The following is a 10,562-nucleotide window of genomic DNA, read 5'->3' as shown; positions in this document are numbered from 1 at the left end:
AAAAGGAGAGTAGTGTTCTGATAGGTTACAGGGAAGAACTTGGGTGGTTGGTAACAATGATAACTATCAAAGTTTTTTTAATTTTTTTTTTGAATCTAACGATTTGCCATTGTTAATCTATGGTAAAGAAGAATAGAAAACAAAAAAGAGAAAGAGACGGTGGGGGGCTGGTCATGGGTAGCAGGGGAAAGATTTGGTGGGTGGGGGAATTGTGCAGGGATTACACATTTTTATTTTATTTTTTATTATTTAAAATATTTTTCTTCACTCATATTAAATTATATTTTTAAATAATTTTTTTTTATCCAACTGACACATGTCATAATTTAATTCGTCATAATGTAATGTCATAGCGAGTGTATCTCACACACTTAATATTTTTAGCTGATTGTCCAAAAAATGTCAAATAGATATCAATTCGAAGTACTAGAGGTGTTTAATAGGTACAAAGCTTAATTGAGGCGTCCAAGTGAAATATGCGGACAACTTTAAAGAATTGTGTATGACTTAAGCCTATCTTTTCAGCCACAAAATCTCTACAGATGATTCTCCTTTGTTACTAAATCAGAAGGTTTGGCCAAAATAATATAAATATAAAACAAATGAACAAAAGTAATACATATTCTTAAAAAGTAACCAAAATAGTATAAACACTACCGTGAGTAATGTTTTATCTATTATTTTATTCATAAAAATTAACGGATAGAAAATAGAGAAACCAACTATTGTTAGCATAAATCGTTACTGTTGATAACGTAATATGAAAAACTATATTTTTTAAAAAGAGATTGCAGTTGTACTTGTAATATTTAATTCATAATTGTAAAAATGAATATTTGATAAATGTTTTATTAATATTGATAAATTTTAAGTGGTGTTGATTAAATAATTTAATTTTTTAATCCAAAATAGCTCTATATTTATCAATTAAGATAAAGGTGAAAACAAACAACTATCTATACCTTGATTTTTTTTTAAATGACATCTATTTTGAACCAATTATTTTTCACAAAGACGACAAGTAAAGTGGTTGGAATAAAATATAGTGTAATTTTTATTATTTTAAACAAGCAAGTCAGTGTAATCAAAATCTTGGTAATTAGGTCAAATCTAAAACTACAAAATTTACCTTGAATTAATTTTTTATTTACATCATTTTAAACATAGAGAAACTGATAATATTTTCACAATTCTAACATATGCCCAAGCATAAACATCGAAGAAATGACATTATTCATATCCATGCTAAAAAAAGTAAACGAATAAAGAAAAATAATAAATTTAATTAAAAAGAAAAAATTAGAATGCAAGCAACTGACATAAGTTAAAGCAAATTCGTTACTGCTACTAACGTTTTATATTAACGTCCGTTCTTTTTTTTACTTCCGTTCGTCAATTTTTTATGAATAAAATAATAGGCAAAACGTTGCTACTATAAGTTTATACTATTTTGGTTATTTTTTAAAAATATGTATTACTTTTTTTTTTTTTTGTAACAACTGTAAATATATTACCATAACCAACAAAAAGGACGAATACAAATGAAGAGCACCTTTCTCTGATAACAAAGAACATGCCTCCTACCAAATCATAAGAAAACTAAAAACACATTAAATGCTGAATAAAATTCCTACATTTTATTGCTTTCTTGGAACTACTAAGTAACTGTAACCTTTCTCTGATTTCCTTCTTTATCTGTGCAATTGCCTCATCCGTCTGTACACATTTGCCTTTGTATCGCCTCCAATTTCTGGCACGCCAAGTGTGATAAATGATAGCTCCACATATCGCTGCCATGATCTCTTTTTGAAATAGCTTCCAGTGTTTCCCATCTATACATTCCAGAACTTTCATTATACCAATATTATGCATAGACACTTCAGTCCAATGATTCATTGCTTGCCACACAGTTGATATCCATTTGCATTTCTCAAATAGGTGATCATTGGTCTCCATTACTTTCTCAGCACATAAATAACATGTAGTATCATCAACCTGAATCTGTAACCTCAACTTTCTCTCCTGTGTAAGTAGTGTGGAATATGTATTACTTTTGTTCATCTGTTTTATATTTGTATTACTTTGGTCAAAACTTCCTAAAATCACTCGCATGAAAATGAAAACAATCTCTTTGTGCAATTGGAATAGCGTAATGGAGAACTGGATTTTCATACTACTCCTTACTCTCTGCATATCTTTCTTACTCAAATCCCTCTTTAATCTTGTATTTTTCATCTCTGCTAACTCCAAATCCAAGAAGAAACACTCACCGGGACCCTACATTTTTCCGGTGATCGGAAGTTTATTATGGTCCACCGCCAAATTAGAACCCACACTCCGTGTACTCAAGGCTAAGTATGGTCCTCTGATAACCCTCAATATTGGGTCTCGTCCTACCATATACATAGGTAGTCACTCTTTAGCCTACCAAGCTTTAGTCCAGCAAGGCTCTATTTTCTCCGACCGGCCAACGGCTGAATCTAGTAACCAGTACATCATCAGCTCCGCCTCTTACGGCCCAATATGGCGTCTTCTCCGTCGAAACTTGACTTCAGAAATACTCCATCCTTCTCGCTTCAAGTCCTATTCCAAGGCCAGATCGTGGTTGCTGGGTATCCTCCTTCAACAGATCCGTCACGCCCAAGTCGATTCTGTGAAGTTAATTGATCATTTTCAGTATGCTATGTTCTGTCTTCTTGTATTGATGTGTTTCGGGGATAAACTTGAGGAACCACAAATCAAGCAAATTGAAAATATGCAAAATAACTTGGTCCTGGGTTTCCGACGATACAAACATATACTGAAATTCTTTCCCAGAGTTGGAAAAATAATATTTAGAAATCGCTGGAAGGAACTCATTGAACTACAACGAGAGCAAAGGAATATCATCATTCCTTTGATTGAAGATTTGAAGCTCGACGCAGGGCCAAAGAACAAAAGACCGAGCACGGTGATGAGTTAGTAGTAGCTTATGTGGATACGCTGTTGAATTTGGAATTGCCAGAGGAAAAAAGGAACCTCAATGTTGGAGAAATCGTAGCCTCTGCAGTGAATTCCTAAGCGCCGGAGCTGATACGACGTCCACTGCCTTACAGTGGATTATGGCCAACTTGGTCAAAATCCCTTCGATTCAGGAAAAACTATACCGAGAAATTGCCAGTGTAGTGGGAGAAAAACAGAGCAAGTTGACAGATGAAGAGGCGGTGAAAGAGGAAGATTTGCAGAAAATACCCTACTTGAAAGCAGTGATATTAGAAGGTCTTAGGCGTAACCCACCCGGTCACTTTGTGCTGCCACACACAGCAACGGAGGAAGTTGAACTGAACGGCTACGTCATTCCAAAGGATACCACCATCAATTTCATGGTTGGGGAGATGGGTTTAGACCCAAATGTATGGGAGGATCCAATGGAGTTTAGGCCAGAGAGGTTCTTAGTGGAAGGACAAGATAAGGGAGTTGATTTCGATATAACAGGAAGTAAAGAGATCAAGATGATGCCATTCAGGGCAGGGAGGAGAATATGTCCTGCCTTTCACTTGGAATACTTTGTCGCTAATTTGATTTGGCATTTTCAATGGAATCCTGTGGAAGGAGATGATGTTGATCTCTTGGAGAAGCAAGAATTCGCCACTGTGATGAAGAATCCACTACGAGCTCGTATCTATTCTAGAGTTAACTCTGTTTGAATTTCGTAATGGCTTCTTTTTATTTTCATCTTCCATAACATTGTTTCACGATTTGCTGCAAAATCAAATAAAACCAAATCAAAAACCAATTGATAGTATGATTGGTTGACTTTAGATTGTTGCTAGTAATCAAAAGAAGCAACTCGTTAGCGAGTGGAATTTGGAGCCACAAAGCGTAAATTCATCAAAGACTCTCATTGATCTTTGATATACCGTGTAGCTCTAATGATCAGTAAGTTGCTTTGCTGTGAACTTTGTGTGGGTTTTCTTGTGCTCATTTGAAGTTGTTAATAGTTATTTCATGTCTATGTTATCTTACTATTATCAATTTGTTATAAGCTAATCATAAATTGAAAATTAAACCAAAGACTTTTTCATTTTATTTTATTCAAGAAAAAATTAAAAACTACGAAATTTATTTGGTTTTCTTTTAATAAAAAATCCGATCAAGCTCCCCTCCATTACCTCTTCCCTCCATTTTGTCAAGTGCACGTTTAGATTAGAGACATGTGTCATATTTTGTCAAGGCAATCTTTAAACTTTAAATATGACACATGTCTCTAATCTAGCCGTGCACTTGACGAAATGGAGGGAAAGAGTAATGGATGGGAGCCGGATCCTAAAAATCAATCCAAATTAAATCATAAACATCTCTATTAAATATAAAAATATAAGATGAAATTAATGATATTAATAAATATCAAATTTTGTATGGGATATATTGTAATTCTTACCAAATTTAGAGAGTAGTTTTCTAAAATTAGTTGAACTAACTATGATTATGATATTTGTTAATATAATATAATTTTGACCTTTAAACTTTAAATAAGAAACATGTCTCTCATCTAGATGTGCACTTGGCGAAATGGAGGGGAGCCGGATCCGTTAGTAATTATTTAACTGGACTACCCCTTAAACTATGGTTACCACCAATAAGGAAAGCAATTAATAGATAATTAATGGGTTTAACCGTGGTTTAGAGGGGTATTTCAGTTGAATGATTACTGACCATTAAACTTGAAAACGAACAGATGTAATTACATTAGCATAGCATTAGACGAACCGAATACTAGTTATACTGGAGAGTGGAGAGGAGCGTCTACCCTAATATACAACAACGTCAAATTAATCAGCTCTTTGCATCAATAGATTTAACAATAACAATACAAATATCAAACGTAACAACAATTCAAACAAGCTTATATTGCAACAAGGCATTAACCATCATTTTCCCTCTTAACTTCCGGTGGGAAGAAAATCCAGCAACAGAGACGTAGGCAAATAAAATGAAGCAATTACCAAATTCAAATAGAGTTAACTCTGGGGCAAATACGAGCTCGTAATGGATTTTTCATCACACTGGTGAATTCTACCTTCTCCGAGAGATCAACATCGTCTCCTTCGACAGGATCCCATTGAAACTGCCAAACCAAATTAGCCACAAAGTATTCCAAGTGAAGCATAGCCAACGCATAGGCAGGACATATTCTTCTCCCTGCACCGAAGGGCATCATCTTGATCTCTTTACTTCCTGTTATATCAAATCAGCTCCCTTATCTGATCCTTCAACTAAGAACCTCTCTGGCCTAAACTCCATCGGATCCTCCCATACATTTGGGTCCAATCCCATGTCCGCAACCATGAAATTGATGGTGGCATTCTTTGGAACTGTGTAGCCGTTTAGTTCTACTTCCTCCATCACTGTGTGTGGGAACAGAACGTGACTGGGTGGGTGCCGCCTAAGACCTTCCAATATCACTGCTTTCAAGTAGGGCATTTTCTGAAAATCTTCCTCCTTCACCACCTCTTCATCTGTACTCAACTTGCTCTGTTTTTCTCCCACTACACTCGCAATTTCTCGGTATAGTTTCTCCTGAATGGAAGGGTTTTTGACCAAATTGGCCATAATCCACTGTAAGGCAGTGGACGTCGTATCAGTTCCTGCGCTTAGCAATTCACGGCAGAGGGTTACGATTTCTCCAACATTGAGTTTCCTGTTTTCCTCCGGCAACTCCAAATTCAAAAGAGTATCCACATAAGCCACCACAAATTCATCACTTTGCTCCGTCTTTCGTTCTTTGTCCCTGCGTCGTGCTTCAATCAAAAGAATGATTATACTCTCTTGCTCTTGTTGTAGTTCAACGAGTTCCTTCCAGCGATTCTTAAATAATATTTTCCCAACACTAGGAATGAAATTGAGTATATAGAATCGTCGGTAATTCACGATATACTTACGCTGTATATTCTCAATATCTTTGATTTGAGATTCCTCAAACTTATCCCCAAAACACATCGACACAAGTAGACAGAACATATCATACTGAAAATGATCAATTAACTTCATGGAATCGACTTGGGCGTGACGGAGGTGTTGAAGAAGGATACCAAGTACCCACGATCTAGCTTGGAATAGGACTTGATGTGAGAAGAATTGAGCATTTCAGAAGTCAAGTTTCGACGGAGGAGACGCCAAAGAGGGCCGTAAGGGGCGGAGCTGATGCTATGCTGGTTACTTGTCACAACCCGATTTCTCAAGTCATGATGACACCTACTATAACCCACCAGCAGGTAAGCCAACCCGTAACCCGAAACAACAAGTAATGGGTCTGAGGGTAGAAACTAAACAAGAGTAGACAAATAACAATATAGACAGGCATAAGCAAACCAAAACATATATACAATTAAAGATCCCTCCCAGAACCTGGAAGTCACTACTACAGAGCTACTAACAAAAATGAGTACAAGTCCCAAAAATGGACAACAGAGACTGGACTGTCTCGAAAGGTAAAAGACAAGTCTATATATACAGATGGAGACTGAAATAGTACAAAACGTCGTGTGCTCACTCCCCATCTCCGGATCAGTCTGCTCCAAGCTCGATCAACGCTGGCTACTAGTGCCCGGACCTGCATCACGAAATAGATGCAGAGCGTAGCATGAGTACCAAAACAACAGGTACCCAGTAGGCATCATAGGCCGACTGAACTTGAAAAGTAAAGGCAATATGAAAAGAAGAAATAATACAAACCGAGGGTCAAGAGCAAAAATCTAAGTAACAATGGAATGCACACGACTGTAGAAAGAACTAACTAAAGTAATCTATAAGCTAACAACATGTAACACCCCGACTTTTCAAAACGTCTTGAAAAGACAAGGAGGGTGAGTAATAAATTAAGAATGATGTGGTATGTCCTATTTTATGTTTTCAAGTGTTGCATCTCAAGTTTTGAAGTTAGGTAAGTGGCAAAATAAAAGTTGGCGGAAGTTATCGTAAGTTCCTTCTTAAAGATTTCTCTGAAATTTGGGTCAAATGTCTTGGAGGTTTTCTCCCAGTCTATAAAGAGTTATGGGGCCCATAAACTATCGAATCGAAGGTCTACGAGTCTAGTTTCTAACACATCAAACTGTTCATTCATACGACTTCAGAATAGAGAGATATTCGCATTTTCGTGGGACTGCGCAAGCAGGCACGTGAGGTGGGGCCCTAGGTCGGTGGAAAGTTGTATATATCTTCTTCTTCGAGTTTTTTCTTCATTTTAAGATAAATATACAGAGAAAACATAGAAACCCATTTTTAGGATCAAGTGAAATATAGATTTTCTCGACGTAAGTTCTTGACGAAAAGTTGTTCTACGCGTTGGGCTCATCATCGTGGTATAATTTGTTTTATCAATTGCGTAAGCATATCTCAATTTTAGAGTTGGGACAGCAGGGGTTTGAATATATTTGAAGGTTTTGAGGTGAATTACGAACCTAAGATCGAGGTAAGACCCTTTTTTCATCAACTCTAGCTTTTATAAGTAGGAAATAGCAATTTGCGACGGAAATACATATCTTTTATTGTATTGTCATGGTATCTTTTATTTTATGTGTTGATTATGGTCTTACCTTGTTGTAGTATCGAGGGAGTTATGAGTTAAAGTCTTTAGGCCACCTGAATTTAGCGAAAAAGGTATGTTAAGGCTATTCTCTTCCTATGGCATATTTCCTTAAAGCTTAGAAGCAATGTAATTGAGTTGTTACCGTTGTTATACTTGTAGCCATTATTGTTGATTGTTAGCTGCTCGAGTGCGTATAATCCTCTCTTATCGGGATTCTTATTCAGTAGTAACATTCGTATGTGGGACACGACTTAGAGGCTACTTGTATAGGTTGCCTATAACTAAATTGCTCACTTTTAGTTGTTGGATTGTTATTGTTGCCTTTGGGCTATTGTTGTTAGTTACAGGAATGTGATCTATGCCTATCAGGGTTATGTTCTGCCTACAGGTCTATATGGATGCCTAAAAGGGCTATGAGTTTCCTATGGGGTTATATTGATGCCTAGAAGGGCTATGAGTTGCCTACAGGGATATATATTGACGCCTAAAAAGGTTATGTGCTTCCTACAGGGCCATGTTGTTGCCTAAGAGGGCTATGAGTTGTTTATAAGCTATGTTGATGCCTAAGAGGGCTATGTGACTGCCTGCGGGGCTAGGGGACTACCGATAGGGGTATACAGGCTGATTGGCACCTTCCGGGCTTATGGGGGCCTGAGTAGGTGGTCTTGTGTGCTGTTTGTACCTACCGAGCTTATGGGGGCTTGGTTAGGTTGTTGTTTTTATTATTTTTGATAAATTTAGATTTAGAAGCAGGTCAGTACAATTATCTTATCCTTAATTTATTTATCAGATTATTCCAGTATATCATGATACCTCATCATAGTCTATTGCCTTTCATACTCTGTACATTATTTTGTACTGACGCCCCATTGCCTTGGGGGCGCTGCATTCATGCATGCAGTTCCTGACAGATGACCGAGTAGGCCTCTATATCAGCAGGATTGACTTTTATCCGATTGGTCAGCCCCTTTCCTCTGGAGCTGCCAGAGTTGGGAGGTTTGTTACCTTTTGTTGTATATATCTTTATGGGTAGGCTGGGGCCCTGTCCCACCAATCTTTACTACTCTTAGAGGCTTGCAGACTAGTGTGTGGGGGTGTATAGCTACGTTATGGCCATACTGGCCTATGTTATTAGTTTGCTGAAGCTTGTGAGCTATTTGATGTATTGTACTGATATTTACCTATTTTTAGTTTTGGTATAGATATCATGGTGGCCTCGACGGCCCAATCAGGACTTCTATGCTAGTTGGATGTTTCTTTATATGAACTCTTGGGAGTAGCTGGTTCTTTTGTAGATCTGTTGACAGGGGCCTTGCCAGCCGAGGGCTTAGTTTTAAGCCGAGATATATTTGTATTTTCTTAATTGCATGTGATTGCCATGCGCTAGTAGCAAATGGTTCAGCAGGGTCGGCTTGGGCCTGAGTTTTGGCTTTAGGAGTCAGTTGCGCCCCTTGAGTTTGGGGTGTGACACTACACCTAACTGGACCCCCATAAGCCCAGAAGGTACACTCGTGCGCAAGTTAAATAAAAACCCGAACTGATCCCCATAAGCTCGACGAGTCCACAGAATAACTAAAACTAAAGAGAATTGCATATAAGAAACCAAGAACGGAGAACATCGAACCAGAACCTCAACCCTAATTAGTAGAATTTGACAGTACGGAGGCCGAACCTCGAACCGGATGCTCACCAGAAGTACCCAAGTAACCAATCACAAGTAACGAGTATAAGAGGCCGGAACTCTAACCGGATGCTCTATATAGGTATCTGAGCAATAGAGGCCGGACCTTAAATCGGATGCTCTATATAAGTATCTGGGCAATAGAGGCCGGACCTTAAACCGGATGCTCTATAAAGGTGTCAATGTAGCTGCTGAAACAGTCCTAATCGATCCACACTCATAAATGTCCGTGGAACGCCGTCCATACTTAGCCAATCAATGTAAGTCCTTGGAACCAAATCGAAAATCAAATTCAAATCGCGAAGTAGAATTAGTGTTGCCGACGTAACTCGTGAAACCGTAACATCGGGGAGAATAAGGAGAACTAAAGTCGGAGTAAGCGTATCGCCTAGCTAAGGCCCAATCTATCAGACTCAAGTCTGCTACACCAGTCTACAGGGATCTAAGTCGGAACGAGCGACGTCGGGGCAAAACTAAGGCCTATCGGATCTGAATCATGTATTTCTAAGGCAAGCCCTAGTCAAACCTAAACTAAGGCCTAAATGCTTCAAATAGACAAGAATTAAGCAATGCAAGCACCCCAGATAGCGAGGAGGGTTCATTAATAACACAAAAACATGCTCACAGTTACCCGATAATTCCCGAAATAAGCCGACAACATGATTTCTCAACACCTATGCAGGATTCAATAACTACCCAACCCAAATCCCAACTAATCAACATGCATTCACATTCTCGAGCTCAATCTAAGAGAGGGAAAACCGTAGCCTACCTGTAGGCCAATCACACGAGCTCCAAAATAACTTCTCCGGAGCTTTCCCTTTCCGAACGTCCTCAAAACGCTGCCCCGCTATCAAAAATAGAATCACAACATTATTACAGTCGTTTAGACACCAAAATCACAACAAACAGTGTCGGGTCAATTTTGGAGTCAAAACGGGAATCGTGGGACCCACGCCGAACTGTCCGAATTCGACTCCGTCAAGACACCCTAAACATCACCCAAAACTTGTGTTCCAAAGTGAAACACAATTCAGGGCTCAAAATGCAGCAAAAACCAACAAGCAAGAAAATCACACTTTAATCACTAAAAAAAAAGAAAACAGCAGCAGCCTAAACTTGAAATCTACAAGAATCTAATGGTGTACAACACTCTTTTAACACTCTACGATGAATCCACAACAAAAATCGGACCTAAAATGGCTTAGAAAACAAGTCTCAAAAATTTCCAAAATTAAGCTCACAAAAAGGGTGAGGCAGCAGGTATTTTTCAAAAATTACCTCAAACGGGGACTCCAAATCACTATCCGAGCT

At 38.1% G+C, this 10,562-nt stretch overlaps 1 long non-coding RNA gene and 2 pseudogenes across 1 annotated transcript; 2 read left to right on the top strand and 1 right to left on the bottom strand.

The window, feature by feature from the left end:
* Window positions 1-2,065: 2,065 nt before the first annotated feature.
* On the top strand, window positions 2,066-3,992 carry LOC102579096 (cytochrome P450 89A2-like; annotated as a pseudogene).
* Window positions 3,993-4,965: 973 nt separating this feature from the next.
* The window catches only part of LOC102578767 (cytochrome P450 89A2-like), a 10,683-nt pseudogene continuing 5,086 nt past the window's right edge, over window positions 4,966-10,562 (bottom strand).
* On the top strand, window positions 7,378-8,593 carry LOC107060689 (uncharacterized). The gene is made up of 3 exons (XR_001473471.1): window positions 7,378-7,450; window positions 7,585-7,638; window positions 8,469-8,593. It is a non-coding gene; the product is annotated as an uncharacterized lncRNA (long non-coding RNA).

This window comes from Solanum tuberosum, unplaced genomic scaffold, assembly GCF_000226075.1.
Source record: "Solanum tuberosum cultivar DM 1-3 516 R44 unplaced genomic scaffold, SolTub_3.0 scf00093, whole genome shotgun sequence".
Taxonomy (NCBI): domain Eukaryota; kingdom Viridiplantae; phylum Streptophyta; class Magnoliopsida; order Solanales; family Solanaceae; genus Solanum; species Solanum tuberosum.
Note: the sequence above shows the minus strand (reverse complement) of the source record. Positions and strands in the feature narration are given on the sequence as shown.